Source organism: Osmerus mordax, chromosome 8 (assembly GCF_038355195.1).
Source record: "Osmerus mordax isolate fOsmMor3 chromosome 8, fOsmMor3.pri, whole genome shotgun sequence".
In the NCBI taxonomy this organism is placed as follows: Eukaryota; Metazoa; Chordata; class Actinopteri; order Osmeriformes; family Osmeridae; genus Osmerus; species Osmerus mordax.
Window position 1 is genome coordinate 16,084,003 of NC_090057.1, and position 16,626 is coordinate 16,100,628.

Genomic DNA, 16,626 nt, shown 5'->3' on the forward strand with positions numbered 1-16,626 from the left:
TCTTCCCTTCCGCTGTTGGCCTCTTCAACAAGGCCAAGGGACCACACTGACTCTAATGACTTCTTGCTTAAAACACACTGCTTTTTGCACTGCATTACAATAATGGTATCTTGTACATTTGTATTTTTTGTAATATTTGTATTTTTATATTGTAATTTACGGCAACTTATATTTTATTTTATTGTATATTTAATTATATTCTAATCCCACTTAGTACTGCTAGTTTATGTACCCTTAGTATAGATAGTCCACATATTTAAATTTTAGGTATATGTTTATTGTATGCACCTTCCTGCCAAAGCAAATTCCTTGTCTGTGCAAACTTTCATGGCGAAATTAATCCCATTCTGATTCTGATTCTAGTAGCTTAGCTCACTACACATATCAAGTAGCTTGCCCATCACTGTTAATATGTAATAATCAGTCTCATCTTTAGGAATGAATTCAGTCTCATCTTTAGGAATGAATTTGTTCTAAGTGTAGAGCAAATCGTAACATTAGTGAACACGCACGTCAAAATATCTTTACAATGAATTTATTCAAGTAAGGTAAACAGATTTTATGAACAAGTTAGATTATGGGTTTGATATGAGAGATTGGTTTCAATGAACAGAATGAAATGGTCTAACTTAAAGAAAGACATTGTAAGGCTGGGTGTCAAACCTGCCCCCACCTCTCATATGCTAAAGTCTGGAGTTTCTGGACGGTCTCAACTTGATGGCCCTCACACCCCATTCAAGATTTGGTCTGATTGGTTGGTCTTGTGTATAAAGGGAATTGTAATGCATTGTTCTGTGGCTTCTTCATCTCCTGAGACCTTCTACCTCAGTTCTCCCTTGTCCTACTCCTTGCTCACCCCTTGCTTTCTCTCTGATTTACAATGATCACGGTAGAGTAAGTAAGATTTAAAGCTTTCATTTTGTAACATGTTTGCCTTGTAATTGTCTTCATTCATTTGCAATGTTATTAAATGCGTATTTCATTTAACCATACATTGACCATTCTTGCTCTGGTTTAACCCATAGTCAAATAAGCTTAATTCTATTTGTATTGGCATTATTTGGTTCATGCTAATACACTATTCAGTTTCCCATCTTCCTTTAAACCATAGGGGAATTCGTTTTGGTTGTTTGGCCAATATTTAACCCCCTACAACAGAAATTGTACAGTCAATGATTACATCCTTACAAATCATAAACAGAGCTCACGCCAATGCCATGTCGAAGAGGAAAGAGCGTTAGCCATAGTTACGTTTGATCAGTGGTTGATCAATGAGGTTGAGGGCGGTTTGCGCCAAAGGTCCATTTGAAAAATCTGAAGTCGAAGCGCGGCTGCTCTGGGTCATGTGACTGAGTCTGCGGGATCTCAGTGAAGTCGCAATTAGAATTGCGTTTTTGGTTCTTCTGTTGAAACGTCCAGATAGTGACGCGTTCACTATGAAGTTGAATCTCAGGAGAAGCTTGGCGACGTCCTTTGGAACGCCAATTCTGATGGCATTCATGCCATGGTTGGTTTTCGCTGGAGTCAGAGATTGATGGTCATCTTAGGGCTTTATACAGTTCAGAGTTCGAGGGAGGAACTGTCTGGGGTCAGATGTTGATTCGGGGGAGCTGGGTTCTCAACTCCCCCCTCCTTTCTTCACACCTACCAAAGGTGTGTTCTGATCTCTGGCTGGTTCATAAGATTGTTCAAATGTTGTTCTGGACATCTTGGTACAGTTACAAAATATAGTTGAATGCTTGTTTTATTATGATAGCTTTGTGTAGATACCAAGAATGACGTGGTTATCTTTCAGGAAGAAGGAGTTGTTACTAGAATCAAGATTTCAGTGAACACAACATTAAAACAAAGTAACAAACATGACACAAATATCCCTCTCATAATTCTCCACCTTGTACTCTTGTGGTAAAGGTGAAGTCTCAAGAACTTTCCTCAAAAGTTTTGATCAAGGTATGTTCTTTGTTCAAATCGCCTCCGAAACGGATAGCAAATGGTTGCTGGAGACATGTTGTCTCAAGCAGGCCCTTTGAAGCTTGCAAGCTAGCAGGAGGGCTGATTAGGTAGATTGGGGAGGTCCTCCCCCAATTCTATGGTTCCTTTGCATTGGCGTTTGGTGGGTAATCAGCATACTGAGGGTGTCACGAGGGCTGATTAGGTTTGTCTGATGTGATTGAATCACTTTTCAGGTGTGGCAAGATGTTGGCTCCGTGTGGTCTTGCTGACCTCACTACAATGTGCTTCGTTTGTTTTGGGGCTGTCTCGTTGTTCTGGTTATTGACCTAGCACTAAAAGCTCTCTTGGAAGTCGCTTTGGATAAAAGCGTTTGCTCCATGAACGAATGAATGTATGTGAGGGATTTATGGCTGGGTAAAATGTCTGCTCAGTGTCACTTATAGTGTGTGCTAACTGCAAAGTGCTCTCAGGAGCCCGACGTGTTGCTAGGTCTAGCAAGGAATCCGGCAGGGGTCAGCCTATATGTGGGCCGTGATCAGTCGGAGTTCCCTGTAGTCTCGGTGGCATGGTTACCAGTAATATTTGGGAGATGATTGATAGTGGACCTGTTAGCCCGTACATGGTCCTGGCATTTAGCCTGATCGCCTGGACCTGTCTCTGTTCGGCAATATCGCTCGATGTCAGTCAATCACCGGGCAGGCTCGGGTAGGCTGTCTCGCCGACGCGTCAGGTAATGCCCTTCGACAGTCGCAGTGGCACCTGTCAGGATTAAATGGCGATCGCGGATGTCTTCTATGCTCTTCTGGCTTCAGCGTCGTAGCGGGCGCGCATTTTGACATTCCATCCGAGTCCTTGTGTGGGACAGGTGCAGGGTGCATTCGTGCTGCACCTGCCGGGCGATTTTGTGTTCGAATTTTCGTCCTTGCACCGGCTCAGTGCGTTTAATTTGTCGTTGCTCGGGCGTCTTAAATTCGCATGCGCATCGTTCTCACGGTCGGTCGTCGTCCCGTCTGTGGCCGTGGCTAATCGGTTCCGGCGCTGCACATCTCGTTCGTGGATGAGGGTTGTAATCTTATCGCGTTCTGGGCCGTGCTCTGCAGGCATCGGAAGGGTTGTCGTTCTGTACGGACAGGGTGCAACTTCAGCTCCCTGGCTTGTACGTTGTGTTGGGGGTTCGACGAAAATGAAGGGGTCGTGGCTCTTTGGATGGAGTTCGGTGGGCGATTGCAAGTTGCAGCACTGTTCGAACTGTATCCCACTAATTGTACCCCATTTGACTTAGGGTAGTAGGGGTAGTATGTGTATTATATTATTCTTAGGTTTATAAGGTTGGTATAGGTTGCTGGTGTATTAGAGGTTCAGTATATTGTATTGAATATTATCTGTATTTAGGAGGTTTAACTATTTAGCTTAACATAGACGTAACCTATGTTCTGTGTACTCATGTTATGTATGCCAGGTTGCTTTGCGTTGTCTTGTCCTACGAATTTCAGGGCCCAGTCTGACCTGGTGTTTTGTGCATCTGACGATAAAGACTTGAATGTGAACTTGTATCCTATCCCTGTAGCTGTCTGACGTGGGGTAAGCTAAATATGGTGCAGGAAGAGGATCGTTGTGTCTTGTGATAATGAGGACACAGTGACAATAATCATCAAGGGTTGATCCTCTGTGGCATTTGATTAACAGTAGTGAGACGACTGACCTGGTTGTGCATCACGGGCAAATGTTTGTGGGCTGCATTTATTCCCGGGTTGGTTAACAACATAAGTGACGTCACATTACAACCTTTGACCTTTGCACAATCTCACCCTGGCTACTTAACCATAGACACACACGCATACTTAACATAGTACTAGTGTGGAAGCTGTTGCGGGTACTCTTGTTACATGGCATATTAACTCTGCTTCCTGTCCCCTCTTACATGGTGCAATATCTTCGCTGAATGCATTCATCGACCGCAATGAGCGAGCCCCTGTTCGTCACCGATGCTGGGGAAGCATGACTACATAACGGTCACCGGGGGGCTCGGAATCATGTACCGGCGCTGCGGTCCGGACCCTAAACAACGTTGGCGTCTCAAGTGGTTTCGACTCACACGCTCAAGCGTTGGGTCGTTGGTCTGCAACAGTTCAATGTTACATTAGACTGAATGCAGTGATGTTCTGGAAGGCAGAGGAGGATGGCATCTACCCTTCCTACCTCCTAACTACCTAACGTTCACTCATCATGTCATGCATTTCATGCTTAATATTTACAAATAATGTTTTGTAAGGTGTCTGGCCAGGCGCGGCAGCGTGTGGAGCGTCAGGTGACGCAGTCAACGTTGGGACGCCAAAGCAGTGCCTCTGTTGGTTTGAGGCAACGCCTCAGTTGGTATGTCGAGACAACGCGTCAGTTGGTACGTCGAGGCAGTGCCTCAGTTGGTATGTCGAGGCAGCGCCTCAGTTGGCATGTCTAGGCAGCGCCTTAGTTGGCATGTCGAGGCAGCGCCTCCGTTGGTATGTCGAGGAAGCGCCTCCGTTGGTATGTCGAGGCAGCGCCTCCGTTGGTATGTCGAGGCAGCGCCTCCGTTAGGACTCGCGCATGTCCACGGTGGTTCTTAAACAGGGAAAGTGTGTGTAGCTTACTCCAGTCGTGATATCACAGATTAATTACTCTTTCTGCCCCCTCTCTTCCATGGTGAAATACCTCCGTTGGCGTTCATCAACGGTAATGAGCGAGCCCCTGTTCGTCACCGATGCTGGGAAGCCATGACGGGTTACTGGTCACCGGCTGGCTTGGAATCCTGTGCTGCCGCTGTGGTCTGGATCCTAAACTGTAGCTACACGGCGCATTCGTTTGGAATCGGAGCGGCTACGTCGGCGTCTCAAGTGGTCTCGGCATCGACGCTGAAGTGATGGGTCGTTGGTCATCTGCAATGGTTCATCGTTACGTCAGACTGAATGCAGTGATGTTCTGGACGGCCAGAGGAGGATGGCTTTCACTCTCCTACCTCTGAATAATGTTCACTCTTCTCGTTCTTGTATTGCAGGCTTATGTAGTCACTCACTCCATGTATAGGTGTTCAATGCTTAATAAGAAATATTTTGTCTGGTGGCTGGTCGGGCGCGGGTATAGGCTACAGCAGCAACAGGTGACAGACACCATTGAAAGTTGGGATGTCGAGGCTGTGTAAGTAATCATGTTCATTCAATTAAAATTCATTCACTATAGATGCAGCTAGGGGCACCGTCTGCTCTGAGATACGATGCTGAGGGTATGTAAGTATGGCTAACATGACGCTCATCTCAGTCGAATCTAGCACAACAGGGGCACCACATACTCATACATTTGTCTCGTCTGGCATGTGGTTTTGTGTTGGGGAATGCGTCGCTGCTCTCTGCTCGGAGGTTGAGACAGTGTCTCCGTTGGGTGCGGCAGGGAGCCAATGCAAGCAGTACCATAATGCCAAATCAGTGTTACAATCATGTGTTGTACCGTGTGAAATAAAGTATCAAGTAAATACTATACTGAGTCCTCCTGCCTGAACCTTATCTGTGTTGAGTGAATCATATGGTCAAGCCTAGGGTTGGAGAACTCTAAGTTTCCACGTGCACTCGCACTTTGTTTCTGGGATCGATCATATTGAAAGCTGATATGCAGGGGAGGAGAAATCTCACCAATAAATGGTCTTACCTGAAGACTTGTGAACCAGACAAAACATTTGTAGCACAATGGCGTGTGAAGTTTTTGTCTCCTTGTGGGCCGGCCGCAAGCAATAAAGCTTTCTTAAACTTGTTCACCGACTGACTGTGCAAAGCTTGATAGATAAAAATTTCTGACAAGGTAGGCCAAGGATGCTCAACAATGGAAAAGTCTAATAAACTTTGTTTATTAGACGAGCTGCTCGGATCACGTGACAGTCCACGACAGAGTGGTTAGCATGAGTGAAAAAACAGTCTTACATACGTCCCTTATATATGGCTGGACAGTACGAATATAGTAACCACAAAACATGCCTTTAAACAGCACAAACTCCACTAACAATGCACATTGGTAATGGTACACAGGTGATATTCGTAACTCATTGTTGGTACTATACTCTGCATCTTGCTGATTTTTGTTGTTGTTGACTACCGAAGCAGAAAACACGATGAAACTCACAACACCCTACAGACAATACAGGGCACTTCACTACTTCACACCCTTACTTTCATCGCATGTTCAGGCTAAACATCTGTGTACTGAAAACAAATAGTTTCGCCGAGTGCACAATTTCATCTTCAGCTGGTATTTCTACTGTGAAATATCTCATATTCATTTGCTCGCCTCTCTCAGAGTGATTCAATTTAGGCCCTCGTGGAACTTATCCCTTGGTTCCTTGTACCAGGTAAGTATACATCAGGTGCAGACATCACAATTATTGAATTGGTTTTGTGTTACTGCTGACTGACCTGTGTGGCCTTGTCTTGCAAGGTGAGCCCTGAGCGCATGGCTCCGTCCAGTAAGCCCATGGAGTCTTGAGCAGACCCATGGCCCACTGCTCCGTGTCTCCTCCCACATTGTCCAGGACCACGTCGAACCTAGGGGGTGGAAGTAGGAGAGATGGTCGCGCTTAAATTCACAAACGTGGGAAACGCTGATAGTTAACTCGTTTCAGAGACTGTCTGTTATCGTGTCAGAGTTCAACACGGTCCTGTTCTCTGCACACAGTTTATAGCAGGGAAATAGTGCTTTGATGCAATGAAGCTAAAGGAATCGGAAAACCAACCTTCATCAATCTAGTCTACCAAAGTTTTTAACTCCTTCCATGTTTGTTAAAGCTTGTGTGTGTATCTTTCTCTCACTATTTTCTCCTCGGTTCTTTCCAACAGTGCTCTTGTCAGGGCATGGCTTACAGCTTTGATTATTAGTATCCCAACCAAAGGCGGGCACCAGCACCCACTCAGTCCTTGAGCCCTCATCTCCATGGAAACCAAGACGTAAAAATCAGTGGGCAGGTGTGCCAAGGCCCTGCAGCTTGCTGGGCAGAAGGAGGTGCGTGTGATCTGAGATGTCTCACAAAACCGACAATTAAATCAAAAAGTGACTCATTGGATCAACACACAGGCTTATTTCAGGCCAGGGCCATTGTGCTCCTTTTAAACCAAATCATCCTGACTTGCAGCGTAAGTCAGGAAAACTTATTTTGTGTCAGTATTAGCTGATCTACTGTGCCTTAAGCCGGGTTCAGATACAGTACCAGACCCTGAAAAGTTGAAAGCAGTTGAACAGAATGTACTGGCACTGGCATTTTTACCATTCATCCTGTCAAATCACATGGAAAAGACTGGAGGCTCGACTATAACCAGCTTTTTTGTGATAAATGTACAGTACGCTAACCCTAGTTTTAAAAAGATACAAAAAAAACATACTAACTTTTCTCCTTGAAACCTTATGACACCTACTTTTTCATCTGATTCAGCCGTCCTTCTACATCTCCGGCTGTGTAGTCCACCACCTCGTCCGCGCCCAGACCTCGCACCAGCCCCTCAGCATTGTGGGAACAGGTAACGGTCACATGGGCACCCCAGGCTTTCAATAACTAAGGGAAACGGAAAGAGAACAACTGACTGGTACATCCACACTTCCTCTGACAGAGTAAAAGGTTAACCACCAGACCTGAGCTAGTGATAAATATCATGGTCAAATACATGGGGTGCACTTGGTTTCACTTGGGCCACTGTTGCTAGTGCAACGAAACTAAACGAATCAACCACACAAGTTGATTATAAATGTGTGGCAGATTACACAGGCCTCCGTTTCTCCATAATCCTTTCAAATAGTTACTGTATTGTATGATATTGGCTCAGGTCTGTCTACCATTAAAGTGTAGTTCGGCACCAGTTTGTGGGTTACTGATCTGCAGTGTCTCTACCTGGATAGAAAATGTCCCAACACCTCCTGACCCTCCAATGATCAGGACTCTGGGGGGGGGAGAGAACAATCAGAGCCACAGTCAGTCGCTTACATGATTTTGATTTATAAACTGCAGCCAAAGAAACAAGAAAAGTCTGTTCTAACATAGATTGTGCATTATTGGGTGTGGTTTGCCTTCGGCAAGGGATCAACCTTTGTCCTCTCACATATATCTTATAGGGTGTGCTTTGCCTTCGGCAAGGGCACAACCTTTGTTCTCTCACATATATCTTATTGGGTGTGCTTTGCCTTCGGCAAGGGCACAACCTTCGGCAAGGGCACAACCTTACATAGACAACGTCGGTGTCAAAATGTTCGTCTTGGTCAAGATTGCGTTGCTTCTATTGGTATTTACGTTCCGTTGCACGATTTAGGCTGAACTTAAGTTTTTGTGGCAAAAAGTGCCTTGTGTCAACAAAGGGTATCAGTGCTAGCCTACGTCACAACGTCAGCACACGTTAGCAAAGACGCATGGATACAACGTGCATAGATGTGCTGTTGCACAGTGAGTATCGTGCCGTGGTGTACTAGCAGCATCATACATGTACATTTAAGCAAATCAAGACTTGCATGTACAGTAAGTAATGTAACATTAAATAATGTATTTAAACTCAAGTTTGTGTGGTGCTTCGCTGGCTTCAGTGGCACAGCCTAAACTTTATGTCAAAAGAAACGTTCTCATTTCCGGTGCTTTCAAAAAATCCCCTCACTCAGAGAAGTTTGGCTAGCCACCGCAACTAGCTTGCTCGGAGCAAACCTCTTTTGAATTAGCAAATTCTCCATAAATAGATGTCAAGCTTATTAACGTTTTTGGGGGCATATTTTCAGTTAGCAGATGGTACTGTTTGAATCGCGATTCCATCTGAAATACTGCCGGTGACAACGTTGATACAGTAGTTTGTTTCAAAGGGGGTTCTTGATGAATTATGCAATATGAGTAGGCTAAATGCTTGAAAAATGACACTAGAAGAGAAAAACTTAAGGGGATGGACCCACCTGCAACCGACGCAAGCAAGCACACCCTACAATTTCCCCAGAAAGTGTACCCTCTATAGTTATTATTATTATTTTCCCACCCCTAAGGATCAGTCAATATTTGGACTACATAGAAAACGGCGGTGTCAAAATATTCGTCTTGGTCATGATTGCTTTGCTTCTTTTGGGATTTGCACGGTTTAGGTTTGGGTTAAGTTTTTGTGGCAAAAGTGAAGCTAACGGTGGCTAACTTGCTAGCCACAGTCACTAAAGTCACGAAAACACCCGTGACTACCTGTAGCGGAACATTAGTTTAGCAGCTGGTTAACTTCTGGGAGATATACTACTATATATTTACCTTAGACAGCAGACAGCTGCAGAAACACCACAAGCAAAAAAGCTAGGCTGATAACTATTTACTATTTTAATTTGTGATGTGAAATGTAATGTACAATATGAGCTGATATAATTAAGAAGTACATCTACTTTCGGAAACAGTTTTTTTTACTATTTTACTGATGCGTTGTGGGTGTGGCTGTGGGTGCTGAAAACAATTCACCGCCAGAATAGGTGGCACAACGGTTTTTTGTAAGTCGTCGTCGAGTGTTTATTTACCTAGGTTATCGAGAAGTCGGAGCAAATTTACAAATTAGCCGTTTCATCAATAAAATAAGCACATTTTCAGCAACTACACTGCCCATTTCTCGTCCCATTTTAATTCAGATGCTGATTTACATGTACTGTTTAGCTGAAATATGAATTGTGAAAACTTACAGCAATGGCGGTCAAAGGATTCGGTTCGTCTTGTTGGTCACGGCAACCCCGCCCCTGACGCAAGCGGTTCTTAATACGGAACAATCACAGCCAAGGGGTATCCGTAAAATGACAGATCATAGAGTTAATATAACTAGAGGAAGCAACTTTTGTTTTCCAAGATGGCGTCCCCATTCATTTCTATGAAAAGTGCTCAGTGGCACAGTGAGGCAACCGAGTACGAAACTGGACCGCGCCATCTTTCCACTTACATTTACATTTATAATGTAAATGTCCATGTATCCAAAGCGACTTCCAAGAGAGAGCTTTACAAAGTGCATTGGTCACTGATCATAACAACAAGATAGCCAAAAAACATCGCGAGTAGCCAAAACATGAAGCACACATTGTGAACAACCAAAGTAAGTGCCAACGGGAAGAACCATAAGAGCATGTAGTTAAACAAGTTACAAATAAACAACCTGAACCGCTATAATATAGTGTATAGTGTATATAGTGTACCTGTGGAAAAAAGCAAGCAACAGTAATAAAACAATATATCACAGCGAGAACAAAAATTTAAAACACTTCCGACTCTTCCGGTCTAGCTTTAAACAGTGGCTCTTTTTTTCCCTAGCTCCGAGACCTTGTGCACGCTTGCAACTAGCTGTACACGTCATACTTTGCGACAACCAGTCGCGAGCATAGATTTATATGGTTGCGAGCGTGTGAGCTAAGGCATTGCAGTGGCAGAATGGGGTACAAGTCCGATAAGAATCAGAGACATGATGCAAACTTTACGGAAATGTATGCTGTCACTGTATAGTATTCCTTTCACTTGTTTTTTAGAAATAGGCTATAGGGCTAAATATAGGGCTATTCTAGATGGAACTCATCACATATGTTGTTTTTTTTCTTCGTGATTTGAGTATGATTTCCAACGCATTGTGTTGGATTAAATAAACTGTTAACATGAACACTTAGCTCCGTCATTGTTCTCGCCAGGCAAAGAAAGCTTAATAGTTATTTTTGTAGCAGAAATCTTCCATAATGCAGATTTACCATAGCTTACTGTCAACTTTATATTCAAACGAAATGCCACGAAAATCACACTGCCTTCAATTTAACATCAGTGTAGAAATGTGGCTTGTGTTTTATATGTTCAACCTACAAAACCAATAACCCTAACCCAAACGCCTATAAATGGATATAACGTGATCTAACAAGACTTGGTAATAATGTAATAAATTGAGAAGTGTGTCTAAAATATAATCTACTTTATTGAACGTGGTTTTGAAAGGGGCATATTAACAGAACTATATACAAGACGTTTCCATCAGATATTAAGTGGGGGTGAAACAGAGTCACTGAGGACCTTCATTGTCCCACAAAAGCAGTCTGGCTTTGACACGATCAAAAAAAGAATAATGAGTTTGTTTAACAAAAGCTTCTGAAGGCAAGACTAATATTATTTAAATATATATATATATATCATTTCCTATTGTGGTTATCAGTTAAAGTACTATTAATCTTCGTCCTTGCTCCAGATAGACATGTCAACAATCTATGCTCACGCTTAACATAATATAATATCTGCCAAAAAATTCAAATCTATTTTAAAATAACGGGAATAAACTATATTAACAACATTTCATGTATGTGTGACAACCATTTGCTAAACTTGCTACAACAGGGCAGGCAACTCAAGCCATTTCTTTCAGCTCCAGGTAAATCGGCTATCGGCCAATGTGAACTTTTGTGCTCGTGCCCTGTTAGTATCCGCGAGCACATTTGCAGGCAACTTTTATTGACGTAAGCAAATAAATGTGGTGCTAGTTTACCCATTTCGGATTGGTTTCAAACTTAGCAAAAATCAGGAAAAATTCTTCTATGAAAAAGCTAGTAGTATGAGCCAGGTTCGAGAATCGAACAAAAATTATTGGGGGAGATAGTTGTGTAAATGTTGACTGGAGTTAATAGAATAAAAACGACCGGAAGAGTCGGAAGTCAAACACGAAATGCAATACCACCTACATCCACCGGGGCCTTTGCTTCAAGCCGAGGGGCGAGGGCTTGTGACAGACGGACAGACGGATAGTCAGGAAAATCAGGAGGTGCACGTAGGAGAGAGCGTTCCATGTCGGAGGGCGTTCCCTGTGTCCGTGTCCGTGAAAACGGAGTAGTATAAATCGGCCTTTAGCCTCTGTTGCCCAGGCGACACAAACGAGAGCGATCTGTGATGCATCCGTTTTCAATTGTTAAAATAAACATTTCTCACAAATACATTTTCGTTGTAGGAATTATTATGACATTAGATTACAAGTAAACGATTTTTTGGTGAAATTATTATTACCTGTGGTTTCAAACCAATGTAGCTCACTGCAACGCTGTATGCCAGACAGTCAAGTAAAAAAAACATCTCGGAAGCCAAACGGTGACAGAACATGTTCGGAACTCCCCTTAGTTTCCACTAATGAAAAACTTGATTTAACTAACTGACTAACTACCAACCTGAACTTCATTGCCACAGCCTAAACTTTTTCCCTTAAATAAATGTCAAGCTTATTTACGTTTTTGGGGGCATATTTTCAGTTAGCAGATGGTACTGTTTGAATCGCGATTCCATCTGAGATAGCTACTGCCGGGGTCACAACGTTGTTGTTAGAATAAGTTTCAAAGGGGGTTATTTATTTATGAATGAATGCATTATGAGTAGGCTAAATAACTGAAGAAAAAACTTAAAAGGACGTTTAAGTCATAGAGATTAGGACCATTTTTACACCGGTCTGCCAAATGTATTAGTTTTGATTCAAGTATGAGGCTGATGAAGCCGATCACCATTCCCTCTTGCAGGGGAAATGAGAAGATAACTATTTAATTCTACACTTGACTCTTAGTATTTTGCGTTGTAAGTTAACTTCTGGGAGATAGCTAGGCTAACTATATCTTTACTGCAAGGCAGCTGCAGAAACGCCACAAGGAAAGAGGCCAGGGTGATAAATATTTACTCATTTTACTTTGTGATATGAAACACAATTGTAGTAATCTACTTTCGGAAACGGTAGTCTACTATTTCACTGAAGCATTAGCATCATGACATTAGCTTCTGTTGCCCGGGCAACACATACAACAACGGTCTATGATTCATCTGTTTTCAATCGTTAAAATAAACATTAATCACAAATACATTTTCGTTGTAAGATTTATTATGACATTAGATTACAAGTAAACGATGTGTTGGTGAAATTATCATTACCTGTGGTTTCCAACCAGTGTAGCTCACTGCAACGCTGTAGCCTATGCAAGACACTAGTACTAGCTAGCTATCAAAAACATCTCCACAGCTGTTTAGGAAGTCAAACGGCGACAGAACATGTTCGGCACTCCCCTTACTTAAATCAAAAGTCTTTCAATCGGTGAAACTATCTGACGACCAGTGTTGCAGTAGCGGTTAGAACCGATACTGTACTGTAGCGAGTGGTACGTGACAGTGGAGCGAGTGGTACATGCCAGTGCCTCCACTGGCACGTGACAGTGGCTAGTGGTACATGCCAGTGCCTCTACTGGCACCTAGTGGTAAGTGCCAGTGGAGCTAGTGGTACGTGACAGTAGCTAGTGGTACATGCCAGTGCCTCCACTGGTACATGACAGTAGCTAGTGGTACGTGACAGCGCCTCCACTGGCGCAAGTGTCTCGTGGCAGTTGCATTGGGTGTCTTGCAGCTTTTGTTTACTGTCATGTAGCCTAACTGCCCCGCGGCCATTTTAGAATAGGAGAACAGGCTATAAACTTTTATTTTTTATTGTGGCGGCCTGCGGAAACCCGTGGATGTCGCGGCCGCTCATTGTTGGCCATAAAAGATCGAAAATCGTTTTCTGTCAAAATTGAGATTTTTGATGTTTTGTATAGTTAACACCCTAAACTTCATTGTAATGTACAAAAAGTAATGATGACTGATGAAAAACTGTTAATTTCAACGGTTTTTGGACCTGTCAGCTAGCAAGATTTTCAAGCCATGTCAAATAAAATGCTTAGTTTGCCTGCTCTTTTGAGTGCTGCAGCAGCCCATAACAACTGATCAATGAAATAACTTGCTGAGAAGTTATTCATATAGCCTAAACTGACATTTACATTCACAACGTCATTACGAACAAAATGATTTTCTCCCACATCACTTTTTGACACAGGTCGACTTTAAAATGATGTAACTTCAGTTGTGATAAAGATATCTGAGTGATTTAAACAGATTTGTATCCAGGAGAGTTTGTAGTTTCCAATATGTATAATACCCAGAAAGTACATTTGCAATCATAGGGTGTCATTTATTGACATGGTTCTTCATATGAAAATAATGAACTAGTATTAACAACTATATTTACTCAAAGTATCGAAATGCAAATGTAGGCTACCTATATTGACTTCAGTTATTACAATTAATGATATACGCCACTAGGAGGCGCTGATAACAACACAACGATGTGCATTAGAGACGTAGGAGAGTCTACAACGGTGGCTCATGTGCACGCTTAAATTCAGTTACTTTGAGTAAAATAATTTGTTACTAATTCATTACGTGTGTACAAGTCTGCTTTACATTACAGTCACACCATTACACTATATGCAATATAATGTCTAAATCGACTATTTTGTATGGTGAGCTTGTAGTGAGACATCAAAAGTATGGTTTGGAGTCTATTAGCACGAACAGTTTAACTTATTTTTTTAAATAAAAGTTTATAGCCTGTTCTCATATTCTAAAATGGCCGCGGGGCAGTTACACGACAGTAAACAAAAGCTGCAAGACACCCAATGCAACTGCCACGAGACACTTGCATAACACTATCAACAGAACAGTAACTGTCATGTACCAGTGGAGGCGCTGTCACGTACCACTAGCTACTGTCATGTACCAGCAAAGGCACTGGCATGTACCACTAGTTACTGTCACGTACCACTAGCTCCACTGGCACGTACCACTAGGTGCCAGTAGAGGCACTGGCACGTACCACTAGCCACTGTCACGTACCACTCGCTCCACTGGCATGTACCACTAGCCACTGTCACGTACCACTAGCTACAGTACAGTACAGTTTCGGTTCTAACTGCCTCTCCAGTGTTGGGAATAACGCGTTACTGTAACTCCACTACTTTTGGCGGTAACTAGTAATTACTCTTTTCAATTAAATAACGCAGCTACATTACTGAAATTTAAATGGGCTCGTTAGTCGTTACATTTTTTCTTGCATTAATTCCCCAATTTCCTGTTTTTAATCTAATTTACAAGTTTACGGCGACGCAGTGTATGAATGAATCAATCCGCATTTTAGACTAGCTCACACAATGGCCGACAGTTCGGACCATGCAAGCTTTTTGTCATGGAAATATCAACATTATTTTTCCCTTGTCCAGATCAAGGAAAATATACTGGTTAGTTGTAGTTTGTGTTTAGGTGCGAGAACTTTATCCACTGCGAAGAATAGTAATTATAATCTTCACAAGCACCTAGTAAAACAACACGCTTCTACAAAGCTAATCGTAAAAGAACCCGCTGATCAAGCAGTCGGAGCCACTTCATCAAAACAGCCGAGGCTTGATTTTAAACAGAAGTATTTCCAGTCTCTAAGCCAGGCAGAACTAAACAGACTGATTGCCAGATATGTTGTCAAGACATGCGACCTATGTCAACATTTGAGTCCGTTGCCTTCAGGCAAGTAATTAGCAACATAAAATGATATAACGTTTTACAGTTGTCTTGTCCCACTGCAACACTAAAATATTATAATTATCTGTGTGCGTTAATTTGATAATAGAAGCAGGAATTAAAAGTAACGCAAACGATCCCTTGTAACTAATTACTTTTCTATGCAGTAACTAGTAAAGTAATGCAGTTACTTCTGAAATAAGTAACTAGTAACTGTAACTAATTACACTTTTTCGGTCACGTTCCCAACACTGCTGACGACTAACCTGAACTTCATTGCCACAGCCTAAACTTTGCCAATCTGTCATGAAAATAATTAATTTCAGACTAAACCGTACAACGGAACGTTAAATCGAATTCAACCAACGCAATCGCTACCAAGACGAACACAGCAGTAGTCTAGTACTGTACTGTAGTAGTACAATTTACCGGGGCAGCTTCTCCACACGGTAACTAGTTGATTCAGAAGAACCAAAACAACATGTTGCCTGAAGGCCAACGTAGTTAACAAATTTGTGACTGAATTCCTGAAACATTCATGTGCTTCAGTAGCTCGCGGTGTAATGCAACGGATTATAACAATGCATGTGTTTTTGCTCGTGGGATTGAATCCCACTTGAATCTTTAATTTTCTTAGCTTCCATTTATTATGTCGTGAATGGCTGTAATGTAGTGCTCACTACATTTGTTCAGAATATACAATTATGAAATGAATTTATTTCAAAAGATATAGCGAAGAAACAGTCAGCCATAGGCTACACGAAATGGCATAGTAATTGAATGTTTCCATGTTGTGTTACACGTATTTTGATCGTATTGTCTGGGTTAGCAGCGACGTTCTTAGTATGAATTTTTTATATGTGGTGTCAGAAGGAGCTGTGATGTCTTGGAAAATAAGGCTATTGCCTCGAAAACAACCCCAAATACGTGCATAGTAGCCTAGGCTGCCTCTTGCAGGGGAAATGAGAAGACATCTATTTCATTCTACACGTCACTCGTATTTTGAGTTGTAAATGAGCAGCAAAAAAAAGATGCTTTTAAATCTATGTAATCTTTATAAATAACAAGTATGCATTTTTATATAAAATATACAGAAATATCAGCTGTAAAAATGTAATTAAAAAACGGACCCCTGTGCAACCGACGCAAGCAAGCACACCCTACAATTTCCCCAGAAATTGTACCCTCTCTAGTTATTATTATTTTCCCACCCTTAAGCACTTATAAGTGCTTAAATACAATGGGGGAGAATAAGTTTGAACGTTGTGAAGCAATTGAAGAAATAGTTGAATTTCAAGAGGCAGTGT

At 42.2% G+C, this 16,626-nt stretch overlaps 1 pseudogene; it reads right to left on the minus strand.

Moving 5' to 3' along the window:
- The window catches only part of LOC136947494 (reticulon-4-interacting protein 1 homolog, mitochondrial-like), a 67,992-nt pseudogene that overhangs the window by 35,594 nt on the left and 15,772 nt on the right, over window positions 1-16,626 (minus strand).